This window comes from Adiantum capillus-veneris, chromosome 1, assembly GCF_014529385.1.
Source record: "Adiantum capillus-veneris isolate H3 chromosome 1, ASM1452938v2, whole genome shotgun sequence".
NCBI lineage: Eukaryota > Viridiplantae > Streptophyta > Polypodiopsida > Polypodiales > Pteridaceae > Adiantum > Adiantum capillus-veneris.
Window position 1 is genome coordinate 58,717,767 of NC_140931.1, and position 26,207 is coordinate 58,743,973.

At 42.6% G+C, this 26,207-nt stretch overlaps 1 long non-coding RNA gene and 1 pseudogene across 1 annotated transcript; one reads left to right on the top strand and one right to left on the bottom strand.

Annotated features, from left to right (window-relative positions):
- The first annotated feature begins 646 nt into the window (after nt 1–646).
- On the top strand, nt 647–2,773 carry LOC147464859 (uncharacterized; annotated as a pseudogene).
- A 5,571-nt stretch (nt 2,774–8,344) lies between these two features.
- LOC147464860 (uncharacterized) lies at nt 8,345–10,202 on the bottom strand. The gene is made up of 3 exons (XR_015187806.1): nt 10,038–10,202; nt 9,865–9,928; nt 8,345–9,552 (listed from the first exon to the last, which is right to left on the bottom strand). It is a non-coding gene; the product is annotated as an uncharacterized LOC147464860 (long non-coding RNA).
- Between the last annotated feature and the right edge of the window lie 16,005 nt (nt 10,203–26,207).

Sequence of the window (26,207 nt, forward strand, 5' to 3'; positions counted from 1 at the left end):
TGTCTATTTGTGCTGTCGTCGGAATAGACACCGTAAGAAACGTCGGAAATTTGAAAATCAAATCTTTTAAAAAACCTTAGCTCCCTCCATAAATACACACACATATACTGACGCCCGTCAATGACGCCGGTAATGTGGAGTCGAAATTCAAGTGACCTCTTGTAGTGCTTGTAAGATAGCATATGCTCTTGTTGGAGAGGTAGACTCTACTCTAAAGCGAGTACAACTAACAAAACTTCAAGCAACAAATAGTATCTATGCCCAATGGAGAACGACTACCGAAGAGGAGGATTGGAAGCTCATATCAACTTGCTCATCTGTAGTCCAAGGGTGGAAAGTTTTAAAGAAAACAAGGGTTATAGATCAAGATGGAAAAGTGAAGTTCCTACCATGTATGTGGCAGCAGGCATGATATGCATCAAAATGGATATTATTTATCTCTTGCTCTATGTAGAAGCTATGCTTTTACGTTGCTTTTTTTCAAATTTCATGTGACTGATTTAGAGACATGTTATTTTATTAAAAGTTTGAAGTGGTGTCAATTTTTTAATTTGTATTCATATTGTACTTTTATTTATCACAAAGCTTAGATGTTTTTTTCATAGCATTTAAGTAGTGTCATTTTTTTTTTGAATTCATAGCTTAGATGGCTGAGAATGATGTCCCTATCCCTTCATACGACGACACCTTTTGCCCACCCGAACCAAAGCTAAGAGAGCCAAATACAATGTATGGACAGAAGCTTTTGGATATGTACTTCGACGAGCAACATAGAGTGCTCTTAGACAACTATAGGATGGTTACAAGATGGTTCCCTTTTGTGGATGATTTGCACATTCGCCTTGAGCAACAGAGAATCCACGATCTTATTTCAACTAAGATCGATGAATTAACACCTTTGAAGTTTGGACTCGGCAAGGCAACCTACCAATGGAAGGAGACACACATTTATCAGTTTGTGATGACCTATGCACAATCACAACGAAATTATGATAAGAAGAAGACTACAAATGATGTAAGTGTTTATATATTTTGTAAGCATAAAGATATTTGGCTTCATAGGGGCCTTATGAAAGAAATTAACTAAACTCATCTTATTTTTCAAGGCACACGACACTGCAAAAAAAGAAAATGGTGCTACTATTGCTTTGAAAGTTCAACCGTAGAGACGGTACTTGTCCTGGGGAGGTCACCTAATAAAATTATAACCTATCACGTGAGTTCAACAGAAGGGTATTTAAAGTTCTTGAAACTTACAGAAATATATATATAGAAGGGCATTATTTTTTTCAAATTTGAAAAAAACTTACAGATTTTAAAAGGAAAGGATACATTATATTCCTAACAAAATTCAGAGATAAGGGGTTTTACAAGCATGTCTTGAACGCACGTGATATGGTAGTTTTACACATAGTGAACCCCCCGAGGTACTTATATTATATTTTGACCTTTCTTTCTTATGTTAAATGTATATGCCATGTGTTTACTTACTTATGCGATTGTATAGGTGTCTAGCATTGAACCAGTAGATGTAAACCCTAAATTATGTGATGATGTGGGAGAGAAATCTCATGTGGATTGTATATCATTGGCGTCAAAAAATCAACTTGATGGCACATCGGGATTAACTGGTTCATTGAAAATGGTGAGTCTTTTCATAACTTCATGACTTGATTGTCTTTACAAGAATTATGAACAAAATTTAGTACTTTCATGTTCCTAAGTTGAAAATTGAAGTCTTATGAAATGGTTTATCCATTATAGAGACAAGATTTACTCTCTATGTGGAAGAAAACCAAAAGTATTGAATCTTCATTGCAGGAGCAGGTATATGTTTTTCTCAAGTAATATAGATACATAAAAATTAAACGATCATTAAAAAAAAAATTGTGTACCTTTTTTTGTCTTCTATAGGAATTTCAGTTTGAAGACCTCAATTTAGATAATGTGGATGGATCTTTTTTGTCTTTTGGAGCATTTTTATCAAATGGCAATGTAAAAAGAGTCAAAGCTATGTCATGATGAAGCTGCACGAAAAAGTACTAGAAAGAGAAAGGTGACAATTTCTACTTCAATAAAGTTTTAGAGATTCTTTCTTTGACATGTACTCAATATAATAAGGTGCATAGTTTTTGTTAAAGTTGTTCAAGAAGATTACATATTTTGTTCGTGGGATATTTAACAGATTAGAGCAAAGCTTAAAGAGTCTCTTGCTACTAAGCTTGAAAAAGAATCTTCCAAGAAGACAAAAAGGAAAACAAAGGTAGTGTAAAAAGTTAATTGACATGTGTAAGCAATAATCCGAGTTCGTTAATACTAAGCTCTTTTTGTTGAAATTTTTAGGATGAGAAATGCATCGCAGGTGACATATCGAATGTGTATGTTGCAAATTTTGATGAAGTAATTCTCATCTTCTTTATATTTAGTTCTTTAGTTATCATATACATAAAATATGTTTTCATAAACCCTTCGTTTATAGTAGTAAGTTATGTGTTTATGTAGGTTTCATCTTTAAATGTGGAGGAGGAGGAGAGTATTCTCTCGTAAATACTTTGATCTGCAGACAATTGATGACATGTATCTAGTTTTAAAAGCTAGTTACTACAAGATTAAAAGGGAGGAGAGCTCGTTTTTTGAGCAAAAAAGAGGTTTGAGTTTGCAGGAAATGAGAGTGAATTTGGTGAACTGGTTGGTTGATAGTTGGAGGGTTACCATTGAAAGGCAACTTGATCATGAGTTGACTTTCGATGAAGTGGAAGTTGTTTCTATGTAAGGGCTCAAGTGTAGAACAGACCATGTTGAACATCATATTTCATGTTATTTGTCATTCGTTCGGTGATTGAACAATTTATTGTTTTAGAACCAATTGATTATCTCTTTTGAGATGATGATGTTATTTTTTATTTGCAAAGAGATTAAAGCTCAATGTTTAAATGTAGTCACTTTAAACCATAGGTGTGACAAGAGTTTCAAGAGAAATCCACTTGATTATGAGTAGTTTTATTGTTACTTTTGATATGATAGAAATGTTTAAAAAGACCTGACCTTCTTTTATTCAAAGTTGTTAGTTTATTGATTAGTGTAATGTTTGTTATAGCAAAAATGATCCAAAGATAATACATTGGTCGGTTTAAAGGCTAAAAAATGATTAATATTTATCTATAGATGAATCAATTTGTTTATTTTCGTAAAAAAATAATTTAAATGTCCATTCAATTTTCTATATGTAAAATTTTGTACGACGTCCCTCCAATTTTTATGTAGCGATTTTTTATGGACGTCCATCTAATTTTCTGTATGTAAAATTTTGTAGTACGTCCCTCCAATTTTCTATAAGCAATTTTTTATGAACGTCTATCTAATTTTCTATATGCATAAGTTCTTTTTAACTACCTAAAAAATGTTCCATTTTTTCTACATTGCACTTTTTCGAGTTTTGATTAGGGCATGGTGACACGAGGCTTAGGTTTTCGTAAGCCTCGACCGGTGCTGACTATGGCAGGTACGGATCCGTAGAGGTTGACGGGCAGCAGTGGGTAGAGAGAGAGAGAGAGAGAGAGAGAGAGAGAGAGAGAGAGAGAGAGAGGGAGGGAGGTTGACGGGCAACAACACAGCAAGAGAGAGCACTGGAGCAGTGTGACCGGCAGCTAACCGGGATAGTTCTGAAACTATACGTAAAAAGACATAGTTACAAAAGTGAGCGGGTGAAAACTTGCAAAAGGTTGCTTTGTCAGAGGGCTGATCGAGCTGTGTTCCTCGAAACTAAACCTCGCGTGACCAAAGACTTATATCAATCAAAAAAATATCTTTTGTTGTAATATATAAAAAATGTTTCAAAAGTCCTTGTGCGGAACAAGAGACAAAGTGTGGCGAGTCAAAAGCTAATGAAAGGGTATCTGGACGAGTATGGTTTCAAAGTGGTGATTAAAGGGAGAAAAGTAGACCCATTTAAAGCCACGAGCTTGAGTCGCTGGAACTGGAGTCGCTCGCTCATTGCGCTGCCGGGACCTCTCTCTTCTTTTCTGAGGCGAAAGAGTGCACAGCAAGGCAAAAGAGAAGAGAGTCGAGAGTCGCCGGACTCGACATGCAAAGGTAATTAGGTGTATGCATCTGTGGAAGTCGGTGCTCATCTCCTGATCCATTGCGCTTCATTCGCGGTCCAGTGGGAGAAATTTGCAGACCCCCGGGGACCCCCCCTCCTGCTTTATGCGTCCAATTGATCTCCCCGGGACCCCCTTCCTCCTCCTCCTATAAACCCCTCTCTGTTTCTCTTAACCATATATCAGTAAACTCCGGCCGCCGCTCCCTCCCTCCCTCCCTCCCTACAGACATTCATCATGGAGGTGGTGCTCACCAACCAGAGAGCCAATGAGACCATTAAGGTTGTGCCCATGTCGAGGAGCGTGCGACACATTGGTAAAGACGATGTCTTTACCGTTGCGCCAGGCGCCACCGCCACCTCCTCCCTCCCCACTTCATGCACTTCTCTCCTTGTTTCGGATGAAGCTGGCAACAACCCCCAGCCCTACCCTCTCCCACAAGCTCGAGGGCGAGGGCGGCGGTTTCAGATGAGTATCGACTAAGGTAAGGTATCCATCTTTGCTTCTATATTCTGATCCTCCATCTGATCAAGATATGCATTCCTGAGATCAAGATATGCTGGTGTGATAAAGTCACCACATGCACCCGGCCGCTAGAATATATGGTCGGAGAAGCCATACTTGATTCATGTATCCCCTTGCCACTAACCGCATCTGGCAGCTAGTACTAGTCACTCAAGATGATGAGCTTGTGCCTGCTTCCCTATATTCCTTAAGGTGATCAGCTTGTGTGAATTAGGACATGCCCCGAACCTACCTATTAAGATGCAGTGCTCCAACGGTGGGGGATGAGATTGAGTATGGCTTCTCCGACGGCATCTAGCTTGCTGTGCAGTGCCTCATTACTTTTCGATAGAGATTTAATTAGATCATGAACTTGGGCGAGCAAGGCATGGCTTTATACGTTGCTAGATGCGATTGAAGAGCATTAGATTGATAGCATCCCTGACCATCTAACTGCATATGCATATTGTATCTAGGTATGTTTGGCAGAAGCTCATCATGATCTGAAGCACTTATAGAGTCGAGCAAAAGCTATGAAATTGATCAGTTAATCTTCTACATGAGAAGATGTCTACAAAATAAATTTTTCATGTTTTGTATGTGGGATGTGTTTGTTTATATATATTTAGCCGGAGTGTTAAGGTTCTGAAGCACCTAAAAAGTCTTGCTTGCAAAAGATCATGGACAGTAATGACACCAATTTGTGCTTTTGCAGATCAGTATTCTCAGCAACGCGTTTTGGGCCGGGATTTTTACCAAATGATTCAATAAAAGCAAGTTAATTTGTAGCAAAAATATAATACTTGAGATTGGGATATATCAAGCAAATGTCTTTTGATCAAGCAAAAGATAAATGATGAGCTGTTGATCAATTCTGATCTGATTATGTAAGTTAATTGATTATGTACTGAGAGTGAGAGAGAAAGATTGTGATCAAGAGAGAGAGATTAAGCAAATAATGATGAGCTCTTTGAATTTTCTGATTATGTAAGTTATTTGTGTGTGTGTGTGTGTGTGTGTGTGAGAGAGAGAGAGAGAGAGAGAATGTGTGTGTGACTGGCCCGTGTGACATGTGTTAGTCTGTTTCTTTGGCATGGACTTTTCTGTCAATTTTTGCGCACGATTATAATCGATTGTGACCATGGCCTTTTCATGGATATGACAGTGACGGACGCCTGTCTCCATCCAAAGTGGCAACTCGAGAAGGAATAAATTTCACTTGTTGAAAGACCTTTATATGTTTATAATATGTCTATTCTCTACATGACTCACTAAACAAGGCTGTTATTATCTCGATTGATTCTATTCTCTATTCTCGATACATTAAGGGGAAACACATTCCGGCAAAAGGGGGACACAAGCCAGCAAATGCCATGTCCGGTTTCCCTGCTGCCTGGGCAGTGGCACCCTTTCCCCTTCCTATCTTTAATCTTTAAGGCCTCTTGGGATAGTTTCCTACTACGTTAAAACTTTCTTCTTCTTCTTCTCTCTCTCTCTCTCTCTCTCTCTCTCTCTCTCTCTCTCTCTCTCTCTCTCCCCCCCCTTAGCCCGTGTGAAATTCTCTCGGCTTTTAGGTCAAAATTTGAAGCTTTTGTCTGTAATTAATTGTGTTAGTTTCTTGGTTTTCTTGAAGGCAAGTTCAAAATATTTCACAATTTCAACTGCTTAGAATACATTAGACTGGAGATTTATCTAACGCTGCTCTCTCTCTCTCTCTCTCTCTCTCTCTCTCTCTCTTTGCTACTTTCTCGATCTATTGCTTCCACATTCCAGTATGTGACGAGCCCACCAACTACTACTTGAAGGAGTAAATGGTGCAGTAGAGTTAGGGTGTTCTTCTTATGATGTCGCTCGAGAACTTCATAACATATTTATCCAAGTAGAGATTTTTTTTTTTCTTCATCACTTCCATGTAAGAAAATCATATCTGTAATACATGGATTTTTGGCCTTCCGAGACGACAAAGGCTTAGGGTTGCCTTCTCTCCTTTTTTTTTTTTTGGGCCAAAATTAGTTTTGATTTATAAAAAAAATTTAACATAATTTCTTATTGGCTAATGTAGATAGAGGGCATCTCATGATGTAATGGCATGAAAGAGAGACATCGGATGTAATGGCTTTAAACGTGGAGTACTCATAGTCCATCTCTTATATATTTTTAGAAGAGCATGGACATTGGGCTATAGTGTTCAGTACACTTTTTCCTCTTGACTAAAAGTAAGGATTTGTTTTTTCTGGCTTGTCCAGAGGGCTAAGACCTTATGGGTGACTAGTACCAGTGTTCAGGAAAGGTGTGCCTTAGCTTAGCCTTGAGTCGGTTGAAAAATGAAACCAGCTAGTTGAAGGAAGGGGAAGCAGGAGAAAATCCACTTGAAATTTTTAAGAATATTACAGTTAAATGGTGGTTATTTTGGGATTTTTTCTCTTTGAATCTACGCTCAAGGGAATTTTGCATATTTGTGACATTTATTCTTCCTAAACACTGGTGGCTACCTTGTTTGCTAATGAGAAATATGATTTTATTTCTTTTGCCTGCCCCAAAGGGGGCTAAGGCTTTGGTGATGATGCTCTTTTTGCTGATGAAAAAAGGAAGGCTATTTTCTTTAGAAGAGGAAAGAAAGTGACCTTTTGAGTTGATGAGTTTCTTGAAAGGTGTAAGTCCTACTGATCATGACAGGGAAAGGATCAATTCTTTGCGAAACAAGAAATCTTTCTTGGTCGTTGTAGCAATAGAAGTGAAACAATACCTTGGACATCAGTTTGAGTGCGTTGGCAATCGTCATCAGTTGAATTTATTGAAAGTTATCATGCCAAAGTTAACGGACTTTATTTTTTGATTTTGCAAAGCTTGCTAGCCAATATGGTGAGGTGTGATTCTGCAGTGCAATGGGAAATGATGCTATGGTAGCAAGTCTGCTCTTGTCAGTGGCATTCATTTCCTATAGATATTAAGAGCCTGTCCTTGACACCTTGTTTCTTTTTTTTTTGGGCAAACTAGGATGTCATGCACTTTTCATTGGCAGACCACTTTGAAAATTTTGAAACGATGGAGTAATGAGGTGCAAGAGGTAGTCCAAATAGGAGTTGCATGGGTTTACTGCAGATCTCGCTTGTCGTTATATTACTTCATTGGGTCGATTGAAAGAAAGTATTGCCTGTACTAGTGAGAAAGATGGAAAGGGTATTTTTCTTTAACGTGTTACTGTCAAATTTCAATGCCTTTGAGTTATTTTATATGCGTTAAATAATCTACAAGTAGTACCATTCAAAAAGATCAAATGTTTGTCTTAAAGTACATCTCAACGATCCTAGCACAAAGGCATTACATGCAATCTTTATTGTTCACCTTATTAAAAAGCTTGCCAAAGCCTAATTTTGAAAGATATTTTAACAGCTTTAAATAAGAATCTAGTGACTTCATAGCAAAGAGAGCGTTTCCATTTGCTGTATCAAGTAGGGATGCATCATTAGTAGGCTTTTCTGAATATGGGGCCTTCTTTTCTGTGTAAGGGTTGAGATCTACATCCCTCAAAACTTTGTGGATATCAACGAGTTCTTCACTTGTCTCTTGGCTATATGACATTGAAGAGAAATCAAAATATTGGTGATACAATGGAGCAATATGTAGGAGACAAATCAAGAGCACAAAAACAAGTAAAGACTCCCTTTGGTAGGAAATCAACAACACAAAAACAAGTAAACACTCCCTTTGGTAGGCTATTGCTTGAGCCAGAGCGAATGGGTGCTTCAAGCAAAGGCTCACCTTATACAAGGAAGCCAAGGGTCCCAAAGGGCTTTGCAGTCTCACTAGAGAATTGCATAGCCACTACTCGACCATTCTCATGAAGGTGCTATAGAACACAAACTAACACATTCCTTACAATCATTGATAACAATCTTGACCTATAATTTGATGCAGTGTAATATTCAAAGGGGCATGTTTGATGTAGGGAAAGTTCATCCTTTTTGTGTTCTTCAAGCACAAATAGTGCACAAAACATGATATAAATGCAAAATTACAAGATCAAAGAGTCAAGCCGCACTCATGTTGGAATTGGTGGCATGTTGCCCACCATCTCTTCTCCACAACATGACTTGGTTTGTGTGAAATATTCAGAGAACTCGAATCGCCTTGTTGGTTGAGAGCACTATTGTGCCAACCAATCATCCACGCATGTCGATGGATGCATGTTGAATAGTACTACTAGCCACATAGTCCACTTCCACTTCAACTTCTACTGCCACATGAAGTCTTCCAACAATGGTATTTAGTAACACGTCCATGATCAACCTACTTTGACCACAATACAAAACATGAAGAGATGGAAGACCCTTTGATGCTTTTTGAGTTGGGAGGTGCATCATCCTTTTTGCTAGAATAGGTATCAGAATCCACAAGTCAAAACACATGGAAAATGTTCAACTTGAAGAGACTATTGTAGGAAACGAGTTTCACCATGTATGTCCCTCCATCACTTGGGCAGCAAAATCCACCACTCTCAATGTAAGGAGAGAAATTGATTTTGATGTTGTACCAACTTTTCTCCATGACCTAGGCAGCCAAGGCCCACTTACTTTTGTCTTGATTCAATTCACTCTCACCAACAAGTCATGACTCTATCTCTAGATAAGAAGTAGCCCCCTTGTCGAGACTCTTGTAAGTCCACGAGGACACCAAAGAGGCCAAGGAAGTGCAAGGAAAATTTGAACCTGAATCCTATTCTCCCCATGTTAGATCACCATCTCTATTAGGAATAGGAGACATACCTTCTAACTCATATTGCTCCAAAAGCTTAGAAGGAAAAGAAAATGCAGCATACATACGCCTGTAAGCTGGCCTCCAGAACATCACTGGTCCCAAACGAAAACTTATCATGTCTAAAATCTAGATCTTCTTGATAGCCACCATCCTTTATCCATCATTTGAAGCACTTGCGTAGAGGGTTGCCCTGTCCCAAACAAAAACTTATGAGGTGTAAAATCTAGATCTTCTTGATAGCCACCATCCTTTCTCCATCATTTGAAGCACTTGCGTAGAGGGTTGCCCTGTCCCAAACCTATAAGCCATAGGAGGAGAAGAATTCCAAACTCCAGCCATTAACTAAGACTGATAATTAATCTTGAAGTCACACACTACCATTTTGGTTGGTAAGAAATCTACACGTCTCATCATCATTGTCATAGATGCATCACCTTAACATCACCAAAATGTGGGCTACAAAATGCAGCAAAACTAATTCAACTCGGTCCACTCCAATTACCTGGACTCTCCCATGATACCTTCAGAGTCTAGTTCGCATACTCCCTACAATCCAAGCATCGAACCTGCATACATGAAGAGTCAAATTCAATGAGGTAACCAAGCGATTGCGAGGAGATCACTGTTGTGCACGCGAAGGCTTCAATATAAAAAAAACACCATGACTGATCCTACCTTCGGTTGCGTAGACACGAACCCAAATCTCGCATTTGTCCACCATCTCTTCCTTCTCTCTCTACCCTCCATGCTCCACCTTCCCTTCTTTTCCACTTATTGCCCTTGCGTCTCGCTGTCGTGAGCACCCTCTGCAGTGGCCTACGCTCTCATGTCAACCTGCCCCCTCACCTCAGCCGCTATGTGGCATAAACCGGCACCTCGTGCGACACCTCTCTTCTTTTTTATTTCAATTAAATCTCCAGAAGCATCTTCTTTGAAATACCCCTCAAAATTTCCAACCCCCCCCCCCCCCCCCCCCCCCCCCCCCCCCCCCCCCCCGGCCCACCCATATTTTGCCATAAATTCTCAAAATACCACTGGTTGTGAGTAAATTTCTTCAGCAATAAAAATATTTTGTGGCTTTTTCATAAGAAGAGTGATTGTATATGATACAAGATGATAAAGCTAAAATTTGAATTGGTTATGCAGGCTTTGAAGATGAATTGCTTTCCTTTTTGGGAAGGTAATGGGAGTCTTGGGTCTCCCATTACTTAGAAAATGTAAGATTTGCAAACAACAAAAAGCAGGCCAAGAACTCACAATCCTCAATGAATTAAAAAAGATGAGACAAACCAGTGTCTTTTGCATTAGGCATTGCTCACAACTGTGTGTGTGTGTGTGTGTGTTTTTTTTTTTGGTGGGGGGGGGGGGGGGGGGGGGGGGGGGGGGGGGGGGGGGGGGGGGCACAAAAAAAAAGACAATAAATCTAGTGTAAAGGAAAGTTAGATAGAAGGATAAGTAGTGTGAAAAAGGTTAGTCATGTCGAACTAAACTTAGAAACGGTATCGACTATCTAGTGCTCAAAATCTCTCAAGTCAATTATGTTAACACTAGAATGGTAACCTAACAGGATATAAAAGTGTCTTTTCAGGGTTTTGGGAAAAAATTCCAAAACCATAGTAGATCCACTCATTTTGAAAAATCCTTTCATGAGCTTATAGTTCAATAACTACTACATATGGAAAAAATGAGAAACTTGTCATCCCTTGGTCACTACAAGCCTCCAAAGTTGATGGACCCGTGCATTTTGCCCAAAATAGCAATTTCTTACGGTTGATTGCATATAAATAAGAGTGGGGATTTTTGTAGGACATCAGATAAAATGCCCTGTTAACTTCAATGGGTTGGTGACCAAAACATATGGTTGCTTTTACCTCACTAATTTTTTTTGGGCAAAAAAATTAGGTACAAAAAAGTTGCATTTTTGCCATTCTGCGGACCTATCATCAAAGTTTCTATAGTCACGCTCAATACAGATACTATATACATGTTTTCTTAGTTCCCTTTGGGCCTTTGGATTCAAAAGGAGCCATGGAGCATGTCAAAAGGATAATGGATCTCTTACAATTGGAACCTTGGGGGCAATGATAAAGTGCTAAATACAGCAAACATGAAAAAACTGGGTTTAGCATTATGACCTCTAGAAACCCATAGAAACTACTCAATATCTAGCCAAGTTTGTAGTCTATGATTAGATATGGTTACTACCTACAAAATACACACAATTGGCCTAAGAAACTAGCAATATTGAGAAAGTTATACTTGCTACTCTAAAATATATCTTTTCAGCAATCAAAAAACTCAACCATCATCATATACTATGCTATATAGCATATTAGGTCCCCCAAAACTCAAGGAAGAATAGCTTTATGTTATACATTACACTTACACAATCAAAATTGAATTTGGATATTTTGGAGTGGCAGAAGCTGTACTCAAATTGAGTACCGGGGAGTATAGAGATAATTTCCACATAATCAACTCCCATCATATCAAAGAGAGTCTGGTCCTGACAGAAAGCTAGAGGAACATCTTCTTTTGACAACAATCAAAAGCTTCAACAACAACAACGGTAAGACTCCATGAAGCTTCTCAAATCCATGCAGAGAAAAAATTGTCAACCATCGCGGAAAAAGGTAAAGTGAAGGTAAACATTGACGTATATCAACCTCGCCAGACGACTTTACCTTCAACGAGCTTCCATCAAATTTCCCACGAAGCCTCTACATCAAGAGCCACACCATCAACAATGCAATGGAAACTAAAGCAAAAAGTCTATCAAAACCAAAGTTTCCATCACAAAAAAGCATCCAGAAGAAGTCGAAGAATGTCAACCAAGTGTTGGTATCCAAAAAGCACATCCAAGTCAAAGACCCAGTTTGGATACATGAAACACGGGTTCAACCACAACAACAATAGGTGACAGGGTAGATAGCATCAAATGAGTCAATCACTGCTCAAGGCTACTTCCAAGGAAACATTAATGTTTGGGCCAAAAAGCCTAAAGTAACAGCCTGGATGTACTCACCTCAAGAAAGAAGTTCTACAATAAGCGAACCAAGCTATCAATGGAATAAAAACAACTCAAGCAGGAGAAAGAACAACAAAAAAGGACAGAAGAAAAGACCTTCCAAGAAAGCAACACAACAAGTATGGGTACCAAAGTCAAACTTCAACGAAGCTACCCAACACAAACAGATGCAGCAGCAGATGGTTCCCATCAAGCTACTTGAAGCACAAGGATTTTATGAAGGTAACACTCCAATATGGTTACCAAAAATTGTAGCTCAATCGGGAACAACGAAGAGAAATCAAGCAGCACAAGCTCCTACCTCAAAGCAAGCAATGACAAGCAAAAGCCAACAGAAGCCAATTACAACCAAGGCTGCTGCAATCTACAGATGGATACCTTGTCATCAAATACAAAAGCAAGGATTTTACAACGGAAATCATCAGGTTTGGATACCAAAGCTGAGTTCCCATCAAATTATAAAAGAAGATAAAATGCCAAAGACGGTCACACAAGGACCAAAAACAAGATGGGTTCCAAAATTGCTAGTGGAAACTCAATCACAGAGAACCCACACATCTCGACAATCGCTTCTCATGGAAATTAATGCATAGGCTACATCAAGCCCTATCACAGGTGAAGGACTTGTTTTACAAAGAAGTATCAACATACAACAAGCAAGTCAAGAGGAGCCAAAATATGCCAACCTACTCGACAAAATGGTGGCATCCAAAGACCAAAGCAATGATAGAGGCCTTAATCTAAAGAACTTATGGCATTGGGTTTCAGGCGATGAACAGGTAAGTCTAAGTCGCCATTAAAAATACATGGCATAAAAGTCAAGAGTCGAGAAGTTGAGCCACTAAATGAGCAAGGCATTAGTCCCAAAGCTTCAAGTAATATTCTCTATGGTCTAAAAGTCTTAGCTATTCTAGGTACTGCTCAAGGTGGAGGAGTTGAGCATATTTATGTTGTGTCGCTCATGCTGGTATAGGTGAGCATAAGAGTTCAAGTCTATGTATTTTAAGTTTGGTGAAGTGAAGAAGAGAGTCCAAAAGACACTCACTCACTATGCATAGTGAGTAATGAGTGGAGAAGCTTCAACATCAAAAACCCTTATTGGAAATGTGGAAGCTATTGAGATGTCCTTGGATATCACATGTGCTACATTTGTTCCTTGAAGCACCCAACAACTCATTTTTCACACTGCATGATTTTCTTGAAAGAACTCTTGTGTGCATATAGAGTGTCCCATAATTGGCACTTGCATTATGCACTCCTACTTTATTTCTCCCAAGCACTCACCTTGCATGAACAGGTACTCAACTTCCAAGTGTTCAACTCCAATAAGAGCGTATACCAAAGGCACTTTTTTTCCACCGGGTTTTTTTCCTTTGGTCATCCAGGTTTTAAGACCCTAATCTAAACCTCATCATCAACTTCTTGTATCTATTCCTTCTACATCAACAATAAGGAAAGGGCTACCCAAATCAATCAACAACAACTTGGAGCAAAAACATCAGGTCTCCATATGCTTATCAGGAGAATCTTTTATCTTCAAGGGTGACAACAAAGCAATATCCAACAATGGCACGTCAAAGAATGGCCTACAACATCAAGCAATGAGAAATCTAGCAAGCGAGCTATCCACAACAATCAAAAAAAGCTCACCACCGTGCTTCAACATTGGTGACCTATTGCACTCAAATTGCAATGGACCTTGAAAGAATATCCATCATAAAGTCCATGCACAAAGAGGACCAGTTCTACACGATCAAACACTTCAACATCCATCTTTACGGCAGCTAAGATTGGCAACCAAGAGGCGAATGCACAACAAGAAGAAACATTGCCTCGATAATCAAAGCTCAAATCATGTATCAACAACATGACAGCTATGCATCACTCAAGGAAGGAGGGAGCGTTGGAGAGGGGGAATCGGGAACACACCCAGCACACATAATATTTGCCTCTCTATAGCCCAGGGATCCCACAGCACCCCTAACCTCTCAAAACACACCTTCAAATCGGCTAATTTGCATGAACAACTCCACCTTAGCATACAAAGCAACTACCTCACTCCTTGCACAAGAACACCCATAACACAAATGCACCCACACTGCTTAACTCACCCGTTCCGACTCACAAAACACTCCTAATCTGCACTCTTGATAGCACCCTTCAAACTGCAGGCAAACCCTCTGCAAATAATGGTTAACACACCAAGAGTGAGAGATAAGGAGGGGATTGGGGAGAAGCAATACAAGAGATTGGGAAAATGGTTGGTATTACTGCATAGAGGGTAGTACAATTGATGTATGCAGCTTCAATGGAAAGCTTGGCATCACACAAGCTTCAAGCTTTCACTTACTCACACAGGAAAAAAAGCCCCTAAATTTTCTCATTTACAACCTTTTATATGGGTACCTCTAAGAGGCCCAAAAAAAGAAAAAAGGGTGAGTTTCTCTTGCCGTGGCTTTCACTTAGAGCTTCTTTTAGTATTTCTTGTATTGTTAACACTTGGCCTAGTTTGCTTTTGGAAACATGTACATGGTGTGCACACTTGCCCTTTGCACCTTCCACCTTGGCCGGCCGGATCTCCCCCCTTTTGGTCTTGCATCTGGCTTTGTCCACTTGGCCCTCAACTTGGCTGGCTTTAGCTTTGCTTTATACCACTTGGATGCTTCCGGATTCTCTCTCTCACTCCCTGCTGTGGGGTTCACCCCTTACCCGAGGGGGGAAAGCAATAGCGATATCGCTATTGCCCACCTCCTCTTCCTTCAAAACTTTCGGGCTTTGAGAGCCACGGGAAACCCCCCCTTTTGGGGCCTGCCACGTCATCACCGGGCTTAAGCCGTAGCGGGCGCCCTGCGCCGCCCAGCCTCGCCGGCTACGCTGCTCAAAACCGCCGCATCATCGCCATAGCAGCGTCCGCCCAAGAGAGCTCCCCTCTCTCTCCTTTCTTGTGTGCTAATGGGAGGCCAAGCCTCAGCATATAATCCGCGCACTCCGGGCTCCCTTCCTCGCATGTGGAGTTTGTCCCCCGCCACGTGGCGGCCCCAGGAGGCCTTAGCCTCTTAAGACTTCACAAGAACAAAAAAAACCCATTATATTTTTTCTTAACCCAAAAACTTTGCAACCTGCCTTGGCCTGGCTCCCATTCTGTGCTCCCACCTTCTGTTGCCGAGCCGCAAAGCCTGAGTGAAGCCCCACTTTTCCGGCTCCTACTACCCTATCTGTATCCGCACTTTGACCCCTCGGCCTCGTCGAACCAAGGGCTTCAAAAATGGAAAAAATAATCTGCGACCAACCTTGGACAAAGGCACCCCAGCTCCCGACTGCTGTAACTCCTTGCTCCGGACTCCGTTTGGCGTGCAGTCACTCCCTACTAGCTCCATACAGTGTACACTCTGCTCCAGAACCTCATGGAGGCTCAGAAGATGCCAGATGGCACGTACTCCAATGCGGTCAAGTGGGCTCAGACCCGGCCCCCGGAAAAACTTTAAATGACCATATCTTGCAAACCGTGGCTCCGATCCACAATCCCAAAAGACGGGTAGGTTCCATGAATTGAGCTCTACACATCCATACCTCAAGCTCCACTTGGACCACCCTTCTCCAGCTGCCCTGTCCGGTAAAAAACTACAAACCACCAAAACTTTAACCTTCAATAACTTGGGCTCCGTAGCTCGATTTGATGAGCCGTCTGGATCTGCTCCTTCAACACTTCAAGCTCTTCATTTCTAGACCCAAAAGTTGCACTCTACATCTCCTTCACTTGATAACCCAATTAGCACATTATGGAGTCTTTCTTGGCCTATAAGCCGCATCATGCATACACTTTCGCTGCTACCTGCTATCCCGCGACCTTCCTAGCTGCACCTGCACTTTGCCATACTTTTGCTTACCTGCACACACTTGTCCATGCCATCTTCTAGAGCCGACATACTTTGGCTGCACCATCATTGCCCACCCCCCTCATTGAGCATTTATGCTCAACCACATAAAAGCTTTATTCCACTATAAACTGCAAAAACTTGGCACACACTATGAGAAAACTCAAACCATATGTACAATGTTTTATTGCACTCTATCACCTAAACCTTCAAGTGGGTTGCCCCACCCCCTGCATAAGAACCTGATGCACCACTGTAACTAACTCCCTTTCAAAGTAGAGCTTGAGACGAAGACCATTTACCCGATGTTTAAGAAATCGACCATCCAATCTGACTAGTGCATATGTACCATTTGGAAAAACCTGATGAACCCTGTAAGGCCCCGTCCACTTTTTCTTGAACTTCTTCTGAAAGGTGAAGTCAAGGTAACTCTCGTACTTCATCACTAGATCGCCCTTCTCAATCTGCTTAGCTGGCAAATGTTGGTTGAACTTTGCTAGCCTCCTTTCCCGTTGTTTCACATAAAAATCTGCCGCTGCTTCATGATCCATCTTCAAAGTTTCGAGACTTGTAATTCTATCCTGCAAAATATCTTGGTGAGTTTTATCAATGCGCCATAGACCTTTGAGAACCCTTAGCTGCACATGCACAGGCAAGACCTCTTCCTTGCCATATACCAACTCGTATGGAGTGAAGTTGGTTGCCACCTTATAAGAAGTCCTGTAAGCCCACAAACATTTATCAAGGTTAGACTCCCACTCTTCAACCTGTTGGTATATATACTTTGTAAGCATCTTGACTATCTGCCCATTCGCACTCTCCACCAAACCATTGCATTGCGGGTGGTATGGAGATGAAAATCGGTGTTGAATCCCCAACTTATCCACCAGAGCACGCACCAACTTACTTCTGAAACCCTGTCGTCAATCTGATATAAGCACCCAAGGTACTCCAAAACGACAACAAATGCAATCAAATACAAACGGAGCAACAATATGCGCATTTACCGCTTTGACTGCTTTAGCCTCAACCCATCGTGTAAGGTAGTCTATTGCCACTACCACATATTTCTTACCATTCACTGACTTGGGCAATGGACCAATTGCATCCAAGCCCCACTTTTCAAAGGCATCATGTGCAATGATAGCCCCTTGTTGCTCGGCTACCAGTTGTCTTTCAACCATCAGTTGGCATTGATGGCACGTCTTGCACCAATAATGCGCATCTCGCACCACAGAAGGCCACCAGAATCCACTTCTTAAGATACAAAACAAAACTTGACTCTTACCTTGATGACCGCTTTCTTCATGTCATTGCTCCAATACCATGCCGATCTCTTCTTTGTAGAGAACACTACGTAGCACTCCATCACGACCGTACACCATAAGATCCCCGCCAATCAGAGTGAACCTCTTAGCCTTTTGAACAACTCTCCTTTTTTGTAGTTTGGAAAGCCCGTCGGAACATTGACCTGTATTCAAGAAATCATCAATATCCTTCAGAGTCTCTCTACCTGCAAAAGTGGCTGGCCCCACATACAAACTCGACACTTGAGTCTGAACATGACTGCTAGCCAAACGATCTGCTTCCTGGTTTTGTTCTCTCCGCACATGTTTGAATTGTACTGCTTCAAAAAACTTAAACAGCTTCTTTATGGAAAAAAAACAATTCTTGAGGGAATCCCTCTTTACCTGCCATTGGCCCAAAAGTTGTTTGATAACCAGTAGAGCATCACCCTTTACGACCAACCGTGAAATGCCAAAGTCAATGCACTGCTTGAGCCCCAGGTGTAAGGTAAGATATTCTGCTTCATTGTTGGTATGCACCTCCTCCAAGTAAGCTTTGGAAAAAATGACTGTGCCGTATGGATCCTGAATAACCACACCTCCACCTGCCTTCTGTGTTACTCGTCTGTAAGCACCATCAAACCTGCCTTCTGTGTTACTCGTCTGTAAGCACCATCAAACCACATCGTGAAAGCCCCTTGCAAGTCAGGTTCCTCCTTATCCTCCTCTTGCACCACCCTTGGATAAATTGGCAACTCAACTTCCTTGTTGACCAAAATGCCCGCCAAATGAGACCGCTGAGTGTGATCCACTTTGAACTCAAACTCAAACTCTTGAAGTTCGATCACCCACTTCATGATTCGCTTCCCTGGTTTCAAGTGCAGCACCACTTCAGGCAAAAGATTGTTAGCAGTTAGCACATAAAACTTCCGAACAACCAAATATACTTTGAAATTTCTGCAGGCGAAGACCAAAGCCATAACCCATTGTTCTGCCTTCGTATAGGTAGCTTCACCTGGACTAATGACCCTGCTTTCGAAATAAATGGGCTTATGGCTCCTGCCTACCTTTTGTAGCAATACTGATCCAATAGCCACCGTTCCCATCATCATAGCAATATAAAAAACATCCTTATGATTAGGAGGACACACCGTAGGCAACTGACATAAAATACCTTTCACTTTATCAAAGGCCTCTTGAGCTTCCTCATCCCACTGAAACCCATGCACCTGTTGAGCCCTTTTCTGAAGAGGGTAGACATATTGAGACAGCATCCAAAAAAAGTGGGATAAATACTTTAACTTATGCACGCAAGAAGCCAATTTTGTTGCACTGGTGGGAGGCTCCATAAGAACCAAGGCTTTCACCTTCTCTGGATCTGCTTCAATCCCATTCTGTGACACCACATGGCCTAGCAACTGAACCCTTGGTTGTGCTAGCTTGCACTTCTTTGGATTCAACTGACCTCCTTGTTCATCTAGCCTTTGAAAACACAGCCTTAACTTGGACAAATGCTCTGCCCTGGAACTATAGCAACCAATATCATCCATAAACACTCTAATGAACTTACCCAAGTAAGGCCCGAACACTTTGTTCATCCAATCCTGAAAAGTCGCATATGCATTCACCAGTCCAAAAGGCATCCTACGATAGGCAAAGCAACCCCATGGAGAGATGAAGGTAGTCTTCAGCTGGTCCTCCAAAGCAATACCGATATAAAAATACCCTGAAAACCCATCCATGACAGAATAGCGCTCATGTCCGGCAACCTGGTTTAAAATCTCATCTTGAAAAGGCAAAGGGTAATGGTTCCGCTTGGTTGCAACACTCAAAGGCTTATAATCTACACATACCCGCCACTTCCCATTCTTCTTCGAGGTAATGACAACAGGAGAAACCCACTCAGACTCCTTTACCAGATAAATAATACCTGCCTCGAGAAACTTGTTGATCTCCTGCCATATAGATTCCTTTTGAATATCCCCCAACCTTCTGAGTTTCTATGCTTTTGGCCTGTATCCTTCTTTAAGAAGAATCTGATGCTCCACTCCTCTAGCTCCCTTAGATCCTTATATTCGATCCTTTGCAAATAAACTAGGGTAGGATGCACATAGGTCCATGTAGTCTTCTTTCTCCTGCTTTGTTAAATCGGCACCTAGCATATCTTCCATCTCTTTAACTTGCAAACTACAAACCGGAACTTGCATACCTCTCTTTGCAGTGGTAGAGTCTACTGTGACCCCGAAAAAATCTATATCCAGCTTTAATAAATCCTCATCACTCTCCTCCTCTTCGACACCCTTCATCATAAGTAGACTCTGTCTCGTACTCATAACTGGTACTGAAATCTCGATTCTCTCCACCGGTTGAGGGATGAAAATGACTTTCCCTGGTCTTTAGATCCAACACAATCTGTGCACCATTCTCTCTATCTGGCAGGGTAAACACCTCGGTCCCCCAATCTTTCTTGGCTCCAATTGCTAACAGCCATGGCCTCCCCAATATAATTGGATAAGCATTCTCTCCTGCTTTCATGACAAAAAAATCAATTAAACATTCAATTCCCATAACCTTTACCTTCACATCCTGTGCTACTCCCAGACAATGAGCTTTGGCATGATTAGCCATCCTCATTTGCACATTGGACCTAACAATAGCTTTAATGCCAATTTCCCTCATAGCCGACTCTGTAATAACACAGACTTGGGCACCACCATCGATGTATGCTTGAACCTGTTTCTTCTTCTCGATCAAAACATCCACCACCGAAAGCACATCGGTTGGACTTCCCACCTTCACAACTAGATTCTGCACTGTATGTACCTCTCCTCCCACTCGAGGAAGCCTAGTACTGACACTAGTTGACCATTGCCTTCTTAACTTAGGGTTCAAAGCAAGCAGCTTCCCAAAAGTGATGTTAGCTTTCTGGTTCTGAACATCTCTTACCAAATCATAATCCGGATTGTCGCGTCCCAATTGAAAATCCTTTTGGGTGATTCTTCGTCTTCGCCTTCTTCTGCTCGGCTCTGGTTGCTCTCTCCCTTCATTTACCTTCTCTTTCCCCTTCTTGCCTCTAGTTTCACGCTCCGTTTCAGTCTCTCTTTCACCTCGTGCTCTTTTGTTGGCCATAATGTCAACCAACCTCCTGCCTCTCAACACCAATAATGTTAACCCTGGGTATTTCATCATTACCTGATGGAGCCGCCTGTGCTTGATTTTCAACCTCTTGTTGACCTCTTTGGCCATTAAACTGTGCCTGACCACGACCTCGACCAAAAAGAGGATACATGCCGCCCCTTTCCCTTGGTGGGTGAGGGCAATCTGGAGCATAGTGACCCTCCTCACCGCAATTGTAGCCCCTGCCGGGCAATTGCCTAGCACTGCCCCTTCCTGTCCTTGCTTGACCTCTGTCCATAACACTTAAACGCAACTCTTGCATTTGTTCAGACAAATCTTGAACTGTACATACCCATTGTTGAGGAACGGTTGCAGCCCCTCGTTTGGGCTGATTCTCCACTGGAGCTTCTTCTCTCGGACTTGAAGTCGGATGGGGAACCATTGCCTCATATCCCAATGCACCTTGCTCGATCTTCTTCTTGATTTTATGGCTTTTAGACCGCGCAATAGCGACTGCCCCATTGTAATTCTCCGGGCCCTCGAAATCCACCTTTTCACGAACTTTGGGGTGTAAACAAGACATAAACTTTTCCAATTTAAAGTACTCACCACCATTGACGAACTGCATGGCCAGTGAAAAATCTCTCTAGCATTCTTCAAAGCAAGCAAGAAAGATGCTGAATTCCTCATTCACGTCCTGCTTCAAATTCTTCAACCTTGCATCCAAGTCGATAGGAGACACTTCTTTTTGAAATTCTTGCAGGAAACGGGTCCGCAACGCCGGCCACATAATTCTTTGCTCTCCCTCCAACGCATAGAACCATGTCTTTGCTTTTCCCCGCATCAAGAACGGGATCATTTGCATCTTGCTGGCTTCATCCGGCATATGCAGTGACAGCATATACAACTCGAAATCGCCATCCACTCCTCCGGATCTCCTTCTCCAGCAAAAATTGGTCCATAACTATGTGCTGCCATCTCTCCTTGATGGAAACAACCGTCTTTGATAAACACCAACGAGCAATCAGTTGCTCCTCAGTGGGGGCACAAGAAGATGGAGAGGGGGAATCGGGAACACACCCAGCACACATAATATTTGCCTCTCTATAGCCTAGGGATCCCACAACACCCCTAACCTCTCAAAACACACCTTCAAATCGGCTAATTTGCACGAACAACTCCACCACCTTAGTATACAAAGCAATTACATCACTCCTTGCACAAGAACACCCACAACACAAATGCACCCACATTGCTTAACTCACCCGTTCTGACTCACAAAACACTCCTAATCTGCACTCTTGATAGCACCCTTCAAACTGCAGGCAAACCCTCTGCAAATAATGGTTAACACACCAAGAGTGAGAGATAAGGAGGGGATTGGGGAGAAGCAATACAAGAGATTGGGCAAATGGTTGGTATTATTGCATAGAGGGTAGTACAATTGATGTATGCAGCTTCAATGGAAAGCTTGGCATCACACAAGCTTCAAGCTTTCACTTACTCACACAGGCAAAAAAGACCCTAAATTTTCTCATTTACAACCTTTTATAGGGGTACCTCTAAGAGGCCCAAAAAAAGAAAAAGGGTGAGTTTCTCTTGCCGCGGCTTTCACTTAAACCTTCTTTTAGTATTTTCTTGTTGTTGGGGTTAAGGCCTATGTGCCTTGACCGGTCGCCCAGATCATGGGCGCCCGCCCACTGTTACCCTATACTTATAGTGAGTATACTGTATAGGGGGAGCTGCCACTTCACAGTCTCCCCACCCATATCGTGTGTGTCTCTCCTTCTCTCTCTCTCTCACTCTCCGTCTGTGATGCTCCCCGATCCCCTTCAATTGGTATCAGAGCGTAGGTGCGGAGGGAGCGCGTGTGTGCACAGTCACGACGACAGCGGAGAGCCAGCTTCATTCCTGAAATCGCGTCCGCGTCCGCGCGCACGCGCACTTTCAAGAATGCAAACAGGGTTTCGACTTCGGCATCGGCAAATTGAGCTTTTCGAGAGCGTTTCTAGCAGGTGTCTTGCCGTTTTACCCCCCTTTCGAAGCCATTAGAGCCATCAAAAACTTTATTCGAGCTACGGTTGAGGAGTTGCATTTTTCAGCCCTCTTTTGGCAGTTTATGCTGCGTTTTTGGGTCAAAACGGAGGTTTTTGGCATAGCTTTCACACTTGGACTCGGATACATGTGATCCAGGAGTCTACCTTGGGGTTTTGGCACGCTCCGGACGCGCTCGTCATATCAGAATTTTAAAATTCAGAACGCTGAATTTTCTGCAGCAGCAGTTGTTTATTGTGTGTCAAGGATTCCACACATGGTTTGCTCTCAGATGTGAGAGTGATATTTGCTGCAAGTTTCCTCACAGGTGGGAGGATACGATGTATGCCTTATGTGGTTTGATGCTCAGGGAGACTAATGTGATTGCATTTTGAGCTCGGCAATGTATGCCTCGAGCATGTTTTTTGGCAGTCACAGGTAGAGCAGATATTTGTGTATTAGATTTGCAGGTGTTTGCAATGATGTATGTAAAGTGTGGAGATTGGTACATGCATTTGGAGTGCGGTTTGATGCGCTTTGGTTGCTCGTGGTTTTGAGTGTGTAGTCAGTTTGGTTACTGGTTTTGTGGCCATTTTACTGACAAAACTCTGGCGAAATTTTCCCAGGAGTTTTATGCGTATCATTTATGCGATCTAGGTAGAGATTGTGGGTTGCACTCAGCATTTGCGTGCGGAGTTCTCTACAGGTGGGAGATTTGTGCGCGTATGCATAGATACCGCACAGTGTGGGCTTGGTGATTAGCTCACGGGTTTGACAGGCGTACAATTATCTTGGCACACTCACAGGAGTGAGTATTGTGATGTATGCTTGTGTGGCTACGAGCTAGGTAGACGGATTCGAGCACTAATGGCTTGAGGTTTTTCAGCAGGTTTCAGCTACAGGTTTACAAGTTTACAGGCAGGTTTGAGGGCTTATTTGGGCGCTGAATTTTCAGCCATTGTTTTCTCTTTGCAGGTGTCCATGTATGACTCGGTTGTAGGCTGATCTGGGACACGTTTGTGACTTGTTTATGCAGCTGTTTAAGAGCTGAATTTTGGGGCTGATTTACAGCCATATTTGCAGACTTTTGTTGATGCGATTCGAGCCAGTTTAGGGCTGATTTGGTTGACATTTGCTACTCATTGTTGGTTGCTCTTTTGTGAGCATTATGGCTGATTTTTCATTTGCCTTCCAGCGTTATGGTCTGACACAGTTTGATGGTGTAGATTTTGTTGCTTGGAAGGAGTTAATGCTTGTTGCATTGGCGGATTTGGGGCAGGATAAACCCTTGTGTGGTTTATCGGCGAAGCCCAAGTCTATGCGTGATGATGATTGACAGGATCTTGATGAGTTAGCAATGTCTACGATTCGTTTGCATCTGGTTGAGTCTGTTGACTGGCAGGTCTCGAGGGAGACTACAACTCATGCTTTATGGCAGAGTTTACATGCTATGTACGCGACATCCATGTCTACAGGGGAGTCTAGTCCCACTTCTATGTCCATGGGAGAGATTGGTCCCACACGCAAGTCTCGATGGCATAGAGACTTGACATGTTGGCATTGTGGACATAGAGGGCACATTAGGCGTCGATGTTTCACGCGTTTGAGACAACAGAGGCGACAGATGCGTGTTGCAGATTTGGGCATGACAGATGCTAGTGAGATCAGTACGGTGGTTACTGAGTATGCTTGTGATGGCGATGTCACATTTACATCTAGCTTGTCTTCAGACGATCTTATGTCTACGGATTGCATATCGGACTGCACATTGTCTTCACATTGGTTACTAGATTCAGATGCTACTTTCCATTTCACATCGCATCGTGAGTGGTTTAGCACGTTTTCTAGTGGGAGACTTGGTTGTGTGCACATGGCTGATGGTGCTGTGTATGACATTGAGGGTGCAGGAGACGTATGTTTGTCCTTGCCCAGTGGTATGAGATTTACCCTGCGTTATGTGCATTATGTGCCAGATCTGAGACGGGATTTGATCTCAGTCAGACAGTTATGGGATAGTGGATGTCAGATTTCGCTACGAGAGCGAGATTTTGTGATGCATTTGGGTTCGCTAGTGATTGCGAGAGGTGCCAGGAGTGGTACAGGTTACCCATTGCATGTGGATCACGGGAGAGACGGTGTTGTCTCTGTGATCATGCAGCCAGGTAGAGAGCGAGAGAGCAGGCGAGTCTCTTTTGCTTGTGGGTTGCAGGATGCTTTGCATGGAGTGCAGAGCAGTGACCTTGTTGTGCGGGTTGCGTCTACGGATGCACAGGTAGAGAGGGACAACTCTAGTGAGTCACAGCAGGATGAGTCATCAGAGGTGATGACAGAGATGACTCACATGGATGCTGAGATGTCGGCTATTGTGGAGTCATTTCTTGATATGCTTATGCTAGAGCTTGATGCAGATTCAGAACAGATGGATACTCTTGGTACACATGTGATATGTGGTGGGCACGAGGAGTCACTCCAGAGCTCGGAGTCAGAGTGCCATGGTCTCTATGATAGGGGACAGGATTACCATGAGTTGAGTTCTGAGTTGGAGGTGGTAGAGGTTGCCAGGGTTGCATCAACATTCGGTGTCCTCATGTACGAGATGCTGATCTCGAGGCCCGACATAGCAGCTGTAGTGGGAGCATTTGCAGCTGGGTTGATTAGTTGTTCGATGACTGATCTCGGCATAGAGCATAGGGGAGGTTTGCAGGTATTAGACCGATACTTGTAGGAATGCATGAGCTCTTGTAGACTATTTGCAGAGCTTGGAGCTAGCTCTGTGTGGCTTCCGCAGCAGTGGGATGTTTGTCTATCAGTAGAGCCGGATGCACTAGCTCATTGAGAGTCAGTGGGCATAGGTTGAGAGAATATCTCACCTTCTATTAGTTGTACACTAGTAGATCTTGCTTAAAGGCACATTGGCCTTTAAGTGGGAGGTTGTTGGGGTTAAGGCCTATGTGCCTTGACTGGTCACCCAGATCATGGGCGCCCGCCCACTGTTACCCTATACTTATAGTGAGTATACTGTATAGGGGGAGCTGCCACTTCACAGTCTCCCCACCCATATCGTGTGTGTCTCTCCTTCTCTCTCTCTCTCACTCTCCGTCTGTGATGCTCCCCGATCCCCTTCACTTGTATTGTTAACACTTGGCCTAGTTTGCTTTTGAAAACATGTACATGGTGTGCACACTTGCCCTTTGCACCTTCCACCTTGGCCGGCCGGATCTCGCCCCTTTTGGTCTTGCATCTGGCTTTGTCCACTTGGCCCTCAACTTGGACGGCTTTAGCTTTGCTTTATACCCCACTTGGATGCTTCCGGATTCTCTCTCTCACTCCCTACTGTGGGGTTCACCCCTTACCTTAGGGGGGAAGGCAATAGCGATATCGCTATTGCCCACCTCCTTTTCCTTCAAAACTTTCGGGCTTTGAGAGCTGTGGGAACCCCCCCTTTTGGGGCCTGCCACGTCATCACCGGGCTTAAGCCACAGCGGGCGTCCTGCGCTGCCCAGCC